General features: G+C 45.9%; 1 long non-coding RNA gene across 4 annotated transcripts in view; it reads right to left on the minus strand.

Annotated features, from left to right (window-relative positions):
- The window catches only part of LOC103557621 (uncharacterized), a 53,060-nt gene that overhangs the window by 39,126 nt on the left and 419 nt on the right, over nt 1–13,515 (minus strand). For 2 of the 4 annotated variants that reach the window (XR_546527.2, XR_546524.2), the window contains exons 2-4: nt 13,232–13,334; nt 11,495–11,602; nt 11,261–11,333 (exon numbers count right to left, since the gene is read on the minus strand). This is a non-coding gene — a long non-coding RNA (uncharacterized lncRNA). Of the gene's footprint in view, nt 1–11,260; nt 11,334–11,494; nt 11,603–13,231; nt 13,499–13,515 lie in introns of all 4 variants that reach the window. The other 2 variants (XR_011530804.1, XR_011530803.1) reach the window with 2 other exon arrangements.

Genomic DNA, 13,515 nt, shown 5'->3' on the forward strand with positions numbered 1-13,515 from the left:
AACACAGATTAGAAAATCATTAAGAAGTCATAAAATGTAACTAGTGAAGATTTTTTCGTGCAACTTTCCCTTACTATTTGTCAAGCATTAGGCAAAGCATAGCATAAGCATTTTGTCACTTCTCTTTCATAACAGCCTTGGGAGGAGATAGTGCTGTTTTCCCATTTCCCATATGGAAAGTTGGGCTCAGGAGCGGAAGGGAATGACCCAAGGTACATCCAGCATCAGGGTCCACCAGGGTCAAAGTTCATCCCAGGGCCAGGGCTTGAGGACTGGTTCTACCACTAACTTGCTGCAGGCTCTCAGTGGGCTTCAGTTTTGTTTTGTTTCTGTTTTTTTTTAGAAAGATTAGCCCTGAGCTAACATCTGCCACCAATCCTCCTCTTTCTGCTGAGGAAGACTGGCCCTGAGCTAACATCTGTGCCCATCTTCCTCTACTTTATATGTGGGATGCCTGCCACAGCATGGCTTGATGAGCGCTGTGTAGGTCCACACCTAGGATCCAAACCGGTGAACCCCAGGCTGCCAAAGCAGAGGGGGTAAACTTAACCCCTGCGCCACCAGGCCAGCCCCTGGGCCTCAGTCTGATGATTCACTCAGCATCAGAGATTTCTGAGACTCTTCTGGAAAGTCCTGACTTCAAATATTCTGCTCCCACAAATAACTGAAATGTCCAGGAAATGCCAACATTTCACCTAACCACAGCAGAAAGGCAGGACAATAAACCCGGCATGCAGAGCTAGGTGGGAAGTTTTCTCATCTAACTGCTGGCCCCACACCACTCTTCAGTCAGTCTGGGTTTAGGGAAATACCGTGAGGCGCTTGACCAAAATAGTTAGAGCCTGACCCTTGAGAAGCCAAAGAAACAAAGACAACAAAAGCAGACATTAAATGGCTCTGCAGAAAGCAGAGGGGGAGACTGGTTTTTGCTCCAGAGAGGATGGGGGTGAGGGGAGAGGGAAGGGGGGCCTCAAAATGCAGGAGAGAGGAGACCAGAGCCAGGAGCAAGTGACAGAAGGCTGAGTACTGTTGGGCCATGACAAATCCTCCAGCAGCTGGGGCACCAGAGATTGCCCATGGATACAGAATGTGGAATTGAAGCCCTCTGCGCTTCTGTCAAGTATGCCCCTCCTCTCACCATCCTGTGGTAAATGGCTTACCTCACTTGTGTTAGCAAGGTTTGGTGAGGGATGGGGAGACTCTGGGAGAGGTAAAGGGGAAAGAGATTGAAACACCAAGACCATACAGAAACAGGGCATGCTCGTGGGCAAGCAGGCTCCAGGGCCCAAGATGATGGAGAGTGAGAATGTCTAGCAATCTGCAGGCATCTCGCAAAGGGCCTGGGACTTGCTCAGAGTACAGAATGGAATTTCAGCTGGTCTTGCTAAGACCCAAGGAAGGAAGATCCAGCTGACACAGGACACCTGGGTGAGTCTGTAATGTCTGAGAACACAGGCACTGAAGGAATACCTGAAGACACACCTTCAGAGGAAGGGCAGTTGGTGGGGGGTCAGGAACATGGGCTTGGGAGTCAGACTGTCTGGGTTTAAAATACTATCCCCTACTAGAGATAAAGAGGAACATTTTATAATGATAAAAAGGTCAATCTGGGGCCAGCCCCATGGCTGAGTGGTTGAGTTCACACACTCCGCTTCAGCAGCCCAGTTTCGCCGGTTTGAGTCCTGGGCACAGACATGACACTGCTCACCAGGCCATGCTGGGGCAGCGTCCCACATGCCACAACTGGAAGGACCCACAACTAAAAAATACACAACTATGTACTGGGGGGCTTTGGGGAGAAAAAGGAAAAAAAATAGAATCTAAAAAAAAAAAAGGGTCAATCTATCAGGAAGGTATAAAAATTTTAAACATATATGTACCTGACCGCAGCACACCAAAATATATGAAGCAAAAACTGAAGAAATGAAAGGAGAAGTAGACAATTCCACAATAATAGTTGGACACTCAATACGCCACTTTCAATAACGGATAGCTTAACTAGGCAGAAGATCAACAAGGAAACAGAAGACTTGAACAACACTATAAACCAGCTCGACCCAACAGACATCTATAGAATGCACCACGCAGCAATCCCAACACACAGGCTTCTCAAGTGCACGTGGAACATTCACCAGGCTAGACCACGCATAAGACAAACCCCAAGAGATTTAAAAGGAATGAAATAATACAAAGTATGTTCTCTGAGCATAATGGAATGAAATTAGAAAACAATAACAGAAAGAAATTTGGGAAACTCACAAATACGTGGAAATTAAACAACATAGTCCTAAATAACCAATGACGGATGCAAAGAAGAAACCACAAAGGAAACGAGAAAATACCAAACCATATGGGATATAGCTACAGCAGTGCTTGAAGGGAAATTCATAACTGTAAATGCTTATTGTTTAAAAAAGGAGAAAGATTTCAAATCAAAAACCTAAGCTTCCACCTTAAGACACTGGAAAAGACAAAAAGAGGAGCAAACTAACCCTAAATCAAGAAGGAGGAAAAAAATAACAAAGGTTAGAGCAGAAATTAATGAAATAGAGAATAAAAAAACAATAGAGAAAATTAACAAAACCAAAAGTTGGTTCTCTGAAAAGATTAAAAAAAAACCTGACAAACCTTTAGCTAGATGGACCAAGACTAAAATGGAGAAGACCCAAAATTACTAGAATCAGAAACAGAAGAGGGGACATTAGTACTGACTTCACAGAAACAAAGTCCTACCACCCCCAGTGACCAGTGTGTAATCACAGCCAGGTTACTTAACCTCTCTGTGCCTCCATTTCCTCTACTGTTCAAAAAGATCTCCTTTTTCTCAAAGGGTTAGGAACAATAAACAAAAGGATTTATTCAAGTACCTCATCAAGCTCAATTAATCATTGCTGCTCCCTCATTTGCTTAACTTCACTCTTCTCCTCTCCCCCCACATCCAATCCTTCAGCCCATCTATTTTGTTGGCTCTACCTTCAAAATATACTCCAGAACCAACTGCTTCTTGCCTCATCCATCTGGCCCCTAGTTAGCTCGTGTTACCATCCTCTCCCCCTGGGGTAGGGCCGCAGCCTCCTAATTGCCGCTGCTCCTGCCTCCTTCCGTAGTCTCTCCTCTACACAACCACAGCCGTGCTTTTAAAACCTAACTATGCTTGTCTCCATTCTCCTGCCCTCAACTCTCCAATGACTTCCCACAACGTGTGGAATAAAATACACACTCTTTTCCACGGCCTACCAGGCCCTGCACAATCTGTCCCCATGTCCCACTCTCCCCTTTGCCTGCGGGGCTCCAGCCAACCTGTTCTTGCTATTCTTCAAACTCGCAGACCTCATTTCTGTCCCAGGGTCTTTGCTCTTGGTATTTCCTCTGCCCGAAACACCCCCCTCTAAAGATCCATGCATGGCTGGAGTTTCCAATTCATTAAAGATTCTACTCAGTGGCCCTCCTCCGACCAACTTACCTATAGTGGCTCAACCTCTCACTCTCTATGCCGCTACTCTGCTTTATTTTTCTTCCTAGAATTTATCACTACCTGACATTATCTGCTTATGGCCTGTCTCTCTTCACTAGATTATAAGCTCCATGAAGTGGGGCCTTTTTTTATTTTTTAATTTTTTTTTAAGATTGGCACCTAAGCTAACACCTAACCTAAGCTAACTGTTGCCAATCTTGTTTTTTTCCTGCTTTTTCTCCCCAAATCCCCCCAGTACATAGTTGTATATTTTAGCTGTGGGTCCTTCTAGTTGTGGCATGTGGGACATCGCCTCAGCATAGCCTGATGAGCAGTGCCATGTCTGCGCCCAGGATCCGAACCAGCGAAACCCTGGGCCACTGAAGCGGAGCATGTGAATTTAACCACTCGGCCATGGGGCGGGCCCCGGGGTGGGGGCTTTGTTTATATACTGCTTTTAACTCCAGTGCCTCGATAGGGCCTGCTGCATAGAACGTGCTCAATAAATACCTGTAGAAACAGAAGAGAGAGTTCAGTAATAGGACTTACAGACAAACGGAGCTTTGTATTTGGTGTAGCATATAGGTGGCATCTCAAACCAGAGGGAGAAAGGTGGACTAGCGAACACAGGGTGTTGTGACCACTGGGAAGCAATGTGGAAAAGAAATTAAGTTGAAGACAATAGATTTATCACAGGTATGTAACTCTTCTCCCTCTTAAAACTCCGTATTCAAAATGCATAAACCTACAAGAAAGAGGAGAATAGGACAAGACCACAACAAAATGTTTGAGGGTAGAAAGTAAATCAACAAGTACTATCAGACAGCAAAATCAAGCAGGCAAAAAGAAAAAGTGAAAAGTTAACCTGATTTACACACAAAATCCTTAAAAGGCTCAAAAATTAGTGGTACTTTGGGCCAGCCCCAGTGGCCTAGTGGTTAAGTTTGGTGCACTCTGCTTTGGCAGCCTGGATTCAGTTCCCAGGCACAGACCTACACCACTCATCGGTGGCCATGCTGTTGTGGCTGCTCATAAACAAAAGGAAAAAGATTGGGGGCCAGCCCAGTGGCGCAGCAGTTAAGTTCGCACATTCCACTTCTCAGCGGCCCGGGGTTTGCCAGTTCGGATCCTAGGTGTGGACATGGCACCGCTTGGCAAAAGCCATGCTGTGGTAGGCGTCCCACGTATAAAGTAGAGGAAGATGGGCATGGATGTTAGCTCAGGGCCAGTCTTCCTCAGCAAAAAATGGAGGATCAGCAATAGTTAGCTCAGGGCTAATCTTCCTCAAAAAAGAAAAGAAAAGAAAAGAAAAAGATTGGCAACAGATGTTAGCTCAGGGGGAATCTTCCTCAGCAAAAATAATTTCTTCTGGGCCAGCCCGGTGACGCAGTGGTCAGGTTCGCACGTTCTGCTTCTCGGCAGCCCGGGGTTCGCTGGTTTGGATCCCGGGTGCGGACATGGCACTGCTTGGCAAGGCATGCTGTGGTAGGCGTCCCACGTATAAAGTAGAAGAAGATGGGCATGGATGTTAGCTCAGGGCCAGTCTTCCTCAGCAAAAAGAGGAGGCTTGGCAGTAGTTAGCTCAGGGCTAATCTTCCTCAAAAATAAAAAATAACAATAATAATAATTTCTTCCTTGCAAGAAATAAGTGGTATATCTAGAAGGGGGCATGGAGGTGAGGCTGGATCAGGGGCTGCCATAGGAAGGAAGGCTGCTATATTGGGGGAAGAGGGTTTAAAAAAGTAGCTTAAAAAATAAAAAGAGTAGACTACTAGATCTCTTCCCTATGCTATCTCCCGCCCCCCATGGCTACAACTCAGACCCTGGCAGATCAGAAGTTTATTTTTACGAGTGGACAGAAGAGGGTCCCTGGACAGGTGGACACTAGGCACAGGAGTCACAGAAGATACCAACCACAGAGGGATTACATGAAAGTTCATGTAGTAACTGTTGAAGATGTCCAGACCTGCAGCCCTCTTCCTCCACTCAACGCTGGGAACACTGCCAGTGAGGCAGACAGCTCATAATACTAAATGGTGAGGACTCCTTCCAGACTTTCATGTCCGACTCAACTCCCAGAACTCCCATCACAATGGGAAAAATAGACTCCTATCAGAGAATATCATCAAGAAATTCCAGAGGCCAGCCCTGTGGCTCAGTGGTTAAGTTCGTGCGCTCTGCTTCGGCAGCCCAGGGGTTCGGCGATTTGGATCCTGGGTGCAGACCTAGCACCACTCATCAGGCCATGCTGAGGCAGCGTCCCACATAGCAGAACTAGAAGGACCTACAACTAGAATATACAACTATGTGTACTGGGGAGCTTTCAGGAGAAGAAGAAAAGAAAAAGACTGGCAAGAGATTTTAGCTCAGGGCCAATCTTAAAAAAAAAAAAAAGAAAGAAAAGAAAAGAAGTTCCCGTTAGCTAAGGATGAGAAGAGATTCTAGAAATTTCTAGAGAAGAAAAAGTAGGTCATATACAAAGTACCAGTATTCAGAGTGACTTGGGACTTCCCAGCTGCAATACTGAAAGCAATAAGACAACAGAGTAATGTGTTCAAAATCTAGTGGAACTTCTGGGTATAATATACCCAAAAGAATTGAAAACAGGGACTCGAATGGATATTTGCAGACTCATGTTCATAGCAGCATTATTCACAATAGCAAAAAGGTAGAAGCAACCCAAGAGTCTATTGATGGGTGAATAGATAAACAAACTGTAGTATATACATGCGACAGAAATATTACTCAGCCTTAAAAAGGAAGGACATTCTGACACATGCTACGACATGGGTGAACCTCGAAGACATTATGTTAAGTGAAATAAGCCAGACTCAAAAGACAGATATTGTATGATTCCACTCATATGAGCTATCTATAGAGTAGTCAAATTTATAGATACAAAAAGTAAAATGGTGGTGGCCAAGGGCTGAGGAGAGAGGGGAACGGGGAGTTACTGTCTAAGGGGTACAGGGTTTCAGTCTGAGAAGATGAAGTTCTGGAGATGGGTGGTGGTGATGGTTGTACAACAATGTGAATGTACTTAATACCACTGAACTATACACCTAAAAATGGTGAAAATGGTAAATTCTACATTATTTATATTTTTCCAAAATAAAAAAAGTATGAAGAAAAATTATTTCCAAACTAAGCTTTTCTTATATGCTCACTAGAGTGCAAATCTGGAGAATTTATCCCACGACTGTGCTCGTGTGAAACGACACATGTATAGGGTAAGTCACTGCAGCCCTGTTTGTGACAGCAATACTGGAATCAAGCCAAGTACAATCCACAGGACAGCAGTCTGATAAACGCGGGACACATCCCTACGAGGGAATAAGAGGTAACTGCTGAAAAGAACAAGGAGGCTCTTCACGCGTGAAGAGAGAAGGGTCTCTAAGATACACTGGTAAGTGAAAAAGGCAAAGTGAAGAACTCGAGCTTTAGCCAGATCCAAAAAAATGTCTGGGGCCAACACAAGGCCACTTGACAGGAGGGGAACAGTGAGGAGGACGTCACAGTGGAATAAGACAGGGGTCTTAACTGACTACAATGAAAATTTCTTAATTTTGTAAATTTTATAAAACACATGACCCCTCCCAGGGCCTTGGAAGAGCGAGGAGCAAGTAAGGGTGCTTACAGCGCCAGTGTCAAGAGCTTCCAGGAGGAGAATGTCTCCACTACAGAAATTCAAAGGCTTTCCCTCCCTGGCCAAAAATCTGTCTTTTCATCCCCTACAGTAGTAGTCTCAAGAGACCCTCGCCTTGGGAGTACGACAGGCAAGACAGCATAAGGACTCACTGCCTTGGAAGAGGTGCCATCACACATCCATGAAGAATGGAAAGATGGTAAGAAATGGTATGCAATTCAGAAAAAAAGTTTATTGAGATTCTTACGTCACACTGTAAATCAAAATAAATTCCAGACGCAGTAAAGGGTTAAACGTTAAAAATTCAGCCATTAAGAAACAAAATCAGGGCCAGCCTCGTGGCCGAATTGTTAAGTTCGTGCACTCTGCTTCGGTGGCCCAGGGTTTCACCGGTTTGAATCCTGTGCGCGGACACGGCACTGCTCATCAAGCCATGCTGAGGCGGCATCCCACACGCCACAACTAGAAGGACCCACAACTAAAAATACACAACTTTTTTCCAGGGGGCTTTGGGATAAAAAGGAAAAATAAAATCTTTAAAAAAAAAAAAGAAACGAACAAAATCAAATTGAAAGTTGCTAGGAGAGTAGATTTCAAAGGTTGTCATCACAAGAAAGAAAAAGAAAAGCTGTAACTACGTGTGGTGATGGATGTTAACGAGACTTATTGTGCTGATCATTTTGCAATACATACAAATATCAAGTCATGTCATACACATATACATATACAATGTTATATGGCGATTACATCCCAATAAAAATAAATTAATTTATTTTAAAAAAGGAAACTAAGTAGTGGTGGAACTTATTAAATGAAAGCTTTTTTGAAAAAAGAAAAAAGAAAGAAACAAAATTAAAAAGAAAACATAGGTGACTACTTTAATCACTGGTTAGCGTATTCTTTCTCAGCCTAAAAGCAATGAACAACATCACAAAGGCTGACATTTGACCAAGTGAAAAGTTTAAACATAAAAAAAGCAAACAAACAGCTCTGAAAAATGTAAGGCCAACAATAAACTTGGGGAAAAACAACCTGCAACAAAAAGGACAAATAAGGGCAGAGCATCCTCACTACAAAAAAGAACCTGCAGGTCGGAAAGAAACTCATGAAGACCTCAGAAGACGTGGAGATAGTTCACAGGTGACAAATGTATTTTGAAATTTTAAGATAGTCAATCTCACTAATAAAAAATACAGATTAAAAGAACCAAAGGCTATTCTTCAGCCATCAAAAGAGCAAAATTCAACACAAAATTGCTCACATTGATGAGGCTAAGGCATGGGTGCGATAAACACCCAAACACTGTACGTGCTGACACAGAGAGCACTTCAGTAACACGCCGTAAAAATATTCATTCTTGCACTTTGTCCCAGTAATTCCACTTCATAGAATCTATTTCAGGAAATTCTCAGAACTACAAAGATAATTATGTAGAAAACGTTAATTGCAGCCCTGTTGAAAACTGGGGAAAAAAATGTAAATAAGAGGGAGGAAAGAAACACCTCTCAGGATGTGTATATATATTTGCATGTGTTTATGTGCACTGGAGAAAGGTGAGGAAGAAGAGACACCTGTTATCACAGCTAATGTGGGAAGGCAGGAATGAGGGGGAGGTTATTCACCTTTTCCTTATATGCTTCTGTACTGTTTCACTTGCCATAATTAACCCAGAGTGTTTGCTTTTGTAATTAAAAAGCAGTCCAGGAGGTAAGAAAATTCCCACGTATAAAAAAGATGAAAATTTGCCAAATGGAGTCTCATCCCCATCTATCCTATCACCCAAACCCTCATAAAAAGAATAAAGACCAGCCAGCCCTGATGACAGAATGGTTAAGGTTCGGGGCCCTCAGCTTCAGCAGCCTGGGCCCAGTTCCCGGGTGTGAAACTACACCATTTGTCTGCCAGTAGCCATGCTGTGGTGGTGGCTCACATAGCAGAAGCAGAAGAACTCACAACTATGCACAACTATGTACTGGGGCTTTGGGGTTGGGGGAAAGGAAGAAAAAAGGAGAAGATTGGCAACAGATGTTACCTTAGGGCAAATCTTTCCCTGCAAAAAAATTTTAAAAAATAAAAATAACGAAATTTAAAAAAGAATAAAGAAAAATACAGTCATTAAGTCTCCGAGGCCCCACATTAGCCAACTCTGACCGGCTGATTTCTATAGCTGGGACTGGAGGTATATGTAGGAGAGAAGACTACCAGAAAATCAACAGGGATTTTTTAAATCCCCAAATTAAAAGCATGACTCTCACTACTTAAGCTATGTCTAGAAGCCGAGGGCATGAAGAGAAGAGACTCTGGCATTCCCTACCTGCAGGTTACTACCATCCCTGTTTCACTGATACCCCGCCAGAGGCAAAATGCTGTAACTCGGGCCCATCTGAAATATCCCTTTGATGCAAACTGTTTGCACAGGAAGAAAATCAGATAATCAAGCATAACTAGAACAAAGCTTAGCCTGGCTATTTAAGAAAGTCATGCAGACATATACCAACTTTTAGCTAATACTCCTCACCACTTAAACCAGCAAAGACAAAATAAAAAAGATAAATCCCAGTGTTGCCTAAGCTGTGGGCAAACAGGCATTTATATATATATGTTGCTTTCAAAAACATTTAAGCCAGGCCAGCCAGGCAGCAGTTAAGTTCACATGTTCCGCTTTGGCAGCCTGGAGTTGGCTGGTTCAGATCCCGGGTGCAGGCCTAGGCACCAGCTGGCAAGCCATGCTGTGGCAGGCGTCGCACACAAAACAGAGGAAGATGGGCATGGACGTTAGCTCAGGAACAGTCTTCCTCAGCTAAAAGAGAAGGACTGGCAGCCGATGTTAGCTCAGGGCTAATCTACCTCAAAACAAAACAAAACAAAACGTTAAGCCTTAGACAACAAAATGCCAAGAAGGAAGAGATCTTTAGGATTATCATGTCCAACTCTCTCATTTCCTAAAGAAAAAGAAACTGGGACTCAGATGAGTTCACTTGTCAAATGGCAAACAACTATTAGCGGCAGAGCTAAGACACCCTGATAATGCTATCTGCTCTCCTATAAGCACTTACATCATTCACAAAGTGCTTTCACAGCCATCATTTTCTTTGACCTTCACCAAAGCCGGATGTTTCCACAGATAAGAAAACTGAGGCTCGAAGAGTTTGGATGATTTGCCTACATCACCTGGGTAGTAGTTCCAAATCCCAAATCCCATACCCTTCCCACCGCCAAGCACTGCTACCCAAACCCTTCATGACAACCTAGGCGGCGGGTTCCCCAGCTTCAGGCACACTGCCTGACATGTGCTAGGCACTCAAACACTAGCTGAATGAGCGAATACCCAACAACTAGGGGAAGGCCGAGCAAATGGTGCTTGAGCAACAAGATACTACAAAGCTTTTAAGAAGAAAGATGCTGATAAGCTGAAATCCACATTAGATGAAAACGCAGAACCTCACATAAGACAGCCACAAATCTTCCACACTCCAGAGACAGGTCTCTATCTGTTTGGCCTGAACTTTACCCAGACCTGCCTCACCTGATCACCCTGCCTCCAATCTCTTCCCACCTCTCCTCAGCCACTGTCTCAGGAACCTGCAGGCACTCCCTAGTGCTGACACTGGCAAATCCCAATTCTTCACCTTGGCCTTCAAGGCCCTACCAGCAGATTCCACCTATTTCCTGCATTACTCACTGCCCTTGGCCTTTGCTGGACTCTTCCCCTCCACTCCACAGACTCTCATCGCTTTTATACTGCCAGATCTAGCCTTGGCTCATGTTGGTTCCCAGGGAACATGGTCCCCTACCTCACTTCCATGAACCCTAGGTAAAAATGGCAGTGACTAGCTTTTTTTCTTTTTAAATGAAAGCGGTTTATATGACATTTGTTTGAACCTATGTGATCACCAAGTTCACTAGAAACAGGCACAGTCAGCAAGGAGCCCACCAGCAGGAACCTCTAATTGGGGTTTTCCACGATGGAGGCGGGGAATCACCTTAGCCGCCTATCCAGTCCATTTTCTGGCCTGAGGGGCCTTGAGTTCCTGGGACTCTTCCCAAAATGGCCCCCAAGGGGCAACCAGGTTGGGCTGGGCTCTGATGCCATGCCCATCTCTCCTTCCCCTCCTAGGCCCACCCCAGATCTGTCCCAGGAGTCAGGAACCCAGGTTTACCATCAGGCAAGTCCCTTCTTCTCTCAGGGACCCAGTTTTTTCATATGTGAAAAAGCGGGAGCGGGTGACAGAACTGGAGAAGAGAAAAATAATAACAAAAATAACTTCCCAGTTAGAAAAGGTTTTCCCATGAGAGTTCTCATCAAATATATCGAAAGACCCTTCTAGCTGGGACACTGCAAACTAAAATAAATATACCCTGGCCAACCCCCAGGCAGGTGCACACAGACTTACCCCATTACAACACCCCGCTGTGCCGAGGTCCCAGAGCTGCTCAGGTCCCAGTCAGCTCCCAGTGAGGGGCATGTCGTTGTTTGCAAGTTTCCACCAGAATGAACAGTGCTGCGAAGGACAATCTTGTATAAGCATTTATCTTTGTTCTGTGATTCTTTCTCATGATAGATTCCTAGCAGTGGAGTCACTGGCTTAGAGGATGCACACATTTTAAATTCTGATACTTACTAATGGAGAAACTTTACATGGTAATTCTCAAACTACTTGTATCTAGGCTTTACCTGGGAAATTTGTTGACAATGCACAATCCTGACACCACCAGTCTCCCTCGACCCCTCTCCCAACCCTCCTCCTCCTGCTTTGTTACCCAGCTCCCAGGTGGCTCTGCGGCAGGCTAAGGGGAAGAAGCAGCGGCTCCCTTTCATTTGCCCCAGTGCACCTCATCTAGCACAAGACTTGGGAAGCACTGGCCTTGGGGCTGCTGCTGGCTGAATCTGTGGGGAGGTCTCTGGGCTCCAGGCCACATCCCTAGTGGCTTCCCCAAAATGGGTAGAGTCTGGGGCCTGCCTGGTCGCGCAGCGGTTAAGTGCGCACGTTCCACTTTGGTGGCCTGGGGTTCACCGGTTCGGATCCCGGGTGTGGACACGGCACTGCTTGGGAAGCCATGCTATGGCAGGCGTCCCACATATAAAAAAAAATTAGAGGAAGATGGGCATGGATGTTAGCTCAGGGCCAGTCTTCCTCAGCAAAAAGAGGAGGATTGGCAGCAGATGTTAGCTCAGGGATAAGCTACCTCAAAAAAAAAAAAAATGGGCAGAGTCTGGCTATCATGCACTTGAGCACAATGCCTGGTGCCTGGCACTGAGTGCTGGGGACAGTCACATCTCCAGGCTCACCTGGCTGCACCCATTTTCTCCTCCAGGCCCCCCTTTTGAAGGTGCCTGCCCCACACATGCTCTATGAGCCTAGTGGCCAGGGCCCAGTGGTTTTACCTTTCTTATCTAAGACTCCCAAGCCTCCCTTTTTCTCTCAGAAGGCTGTGGACAGAGCACCACTTCCCCAAGAAATTGTTTGGGGCCTCCACTCTGGACCTCGGTTTCCCTATCTGTGAAACGAGAGCGTTGGGCAAGTGGCACTGACACTTGGGGTGTTGCTGTGAGGAACGCAGTGAGGCCAACTAGGTTCTAAGCGCGTTTGCAGGGAAGCCTGGCTTCGATGGGTAGTCCAGCTGCCTCTTAACAGCCATTTAATCAGGATTCTGATTGGCTTAGAGCCTGTTTGGAAAAAATTCGATTTTTGTTAACCAGAGTTCTCTACTGCTAAAGTACAATTAAGACCAAAAGCCATTTTAAGGTCGCTGATTTCCAAGCTCAAGGGTCCTAGACATGTGGAACCAGATGGGAAACCAGAGGCCCAGAAAAGGCCTTGCCCAGTTTTAGTTGGGCTGCCTCTGTGCTGGGCTCCGAGGGGCACGAAGCCTCCCCCGAAGGCCCTGCGGGGTCGGTCAGCAGGTACTTCACAGGATGTGGTAGAGAGCCAAGGGCAGGGAGGAGAGCGCCGGCAGGGTCGGGGAAGACCAAGGGACACGTCCTGGAGCGCAGCTGGGCGTGGTGGGCAGAGGAAAAGGAACCATCCAGGAGCGCCGGGGCCCGGCCGGGTGCTCTGCCTCCTTCAGGCACCTGTCTCAGTGGGCGCCAGTGGGCACCGTAAGGGCTCAGGCTCTCCTGTGGGACCCACCTGGCTGAAGGACGCTGGTCGTCCGTGTGACAAAAAGCAAGCGAAGAGCCTCTGCAGCTCACGGGTAACCAGGGACTGAGATACAACAGCACCACTCCACAACCTAAGGACGGGGCGGACGACACACAAGTGTGCTCAGCGCCCTCGTGTTAAAGACACTCCCGAACGCCGGCCGTTTGCACCTCTGGCCGCCACTCGTGTGCTAGACCCTGGAGCCTGGTGCTTCGGGGTTCTGTCCCAGGCAGCTCGCCACCGGACTCGAAAGGCCTGGAGGGCAGAACAGG

This window comes from Equus przewalskii, chromosome 21, assembly GCF_037783145.1.
Source record: "Equus przewalskii isolate Varuska chromosome 21, EquPr2, whole genome shotgun sequence".
NCBI lineage: Eukaryota > Metazoa > Chordata > Mammalia > Perissodactyla > Equidae > Equus > Equus przewalskii.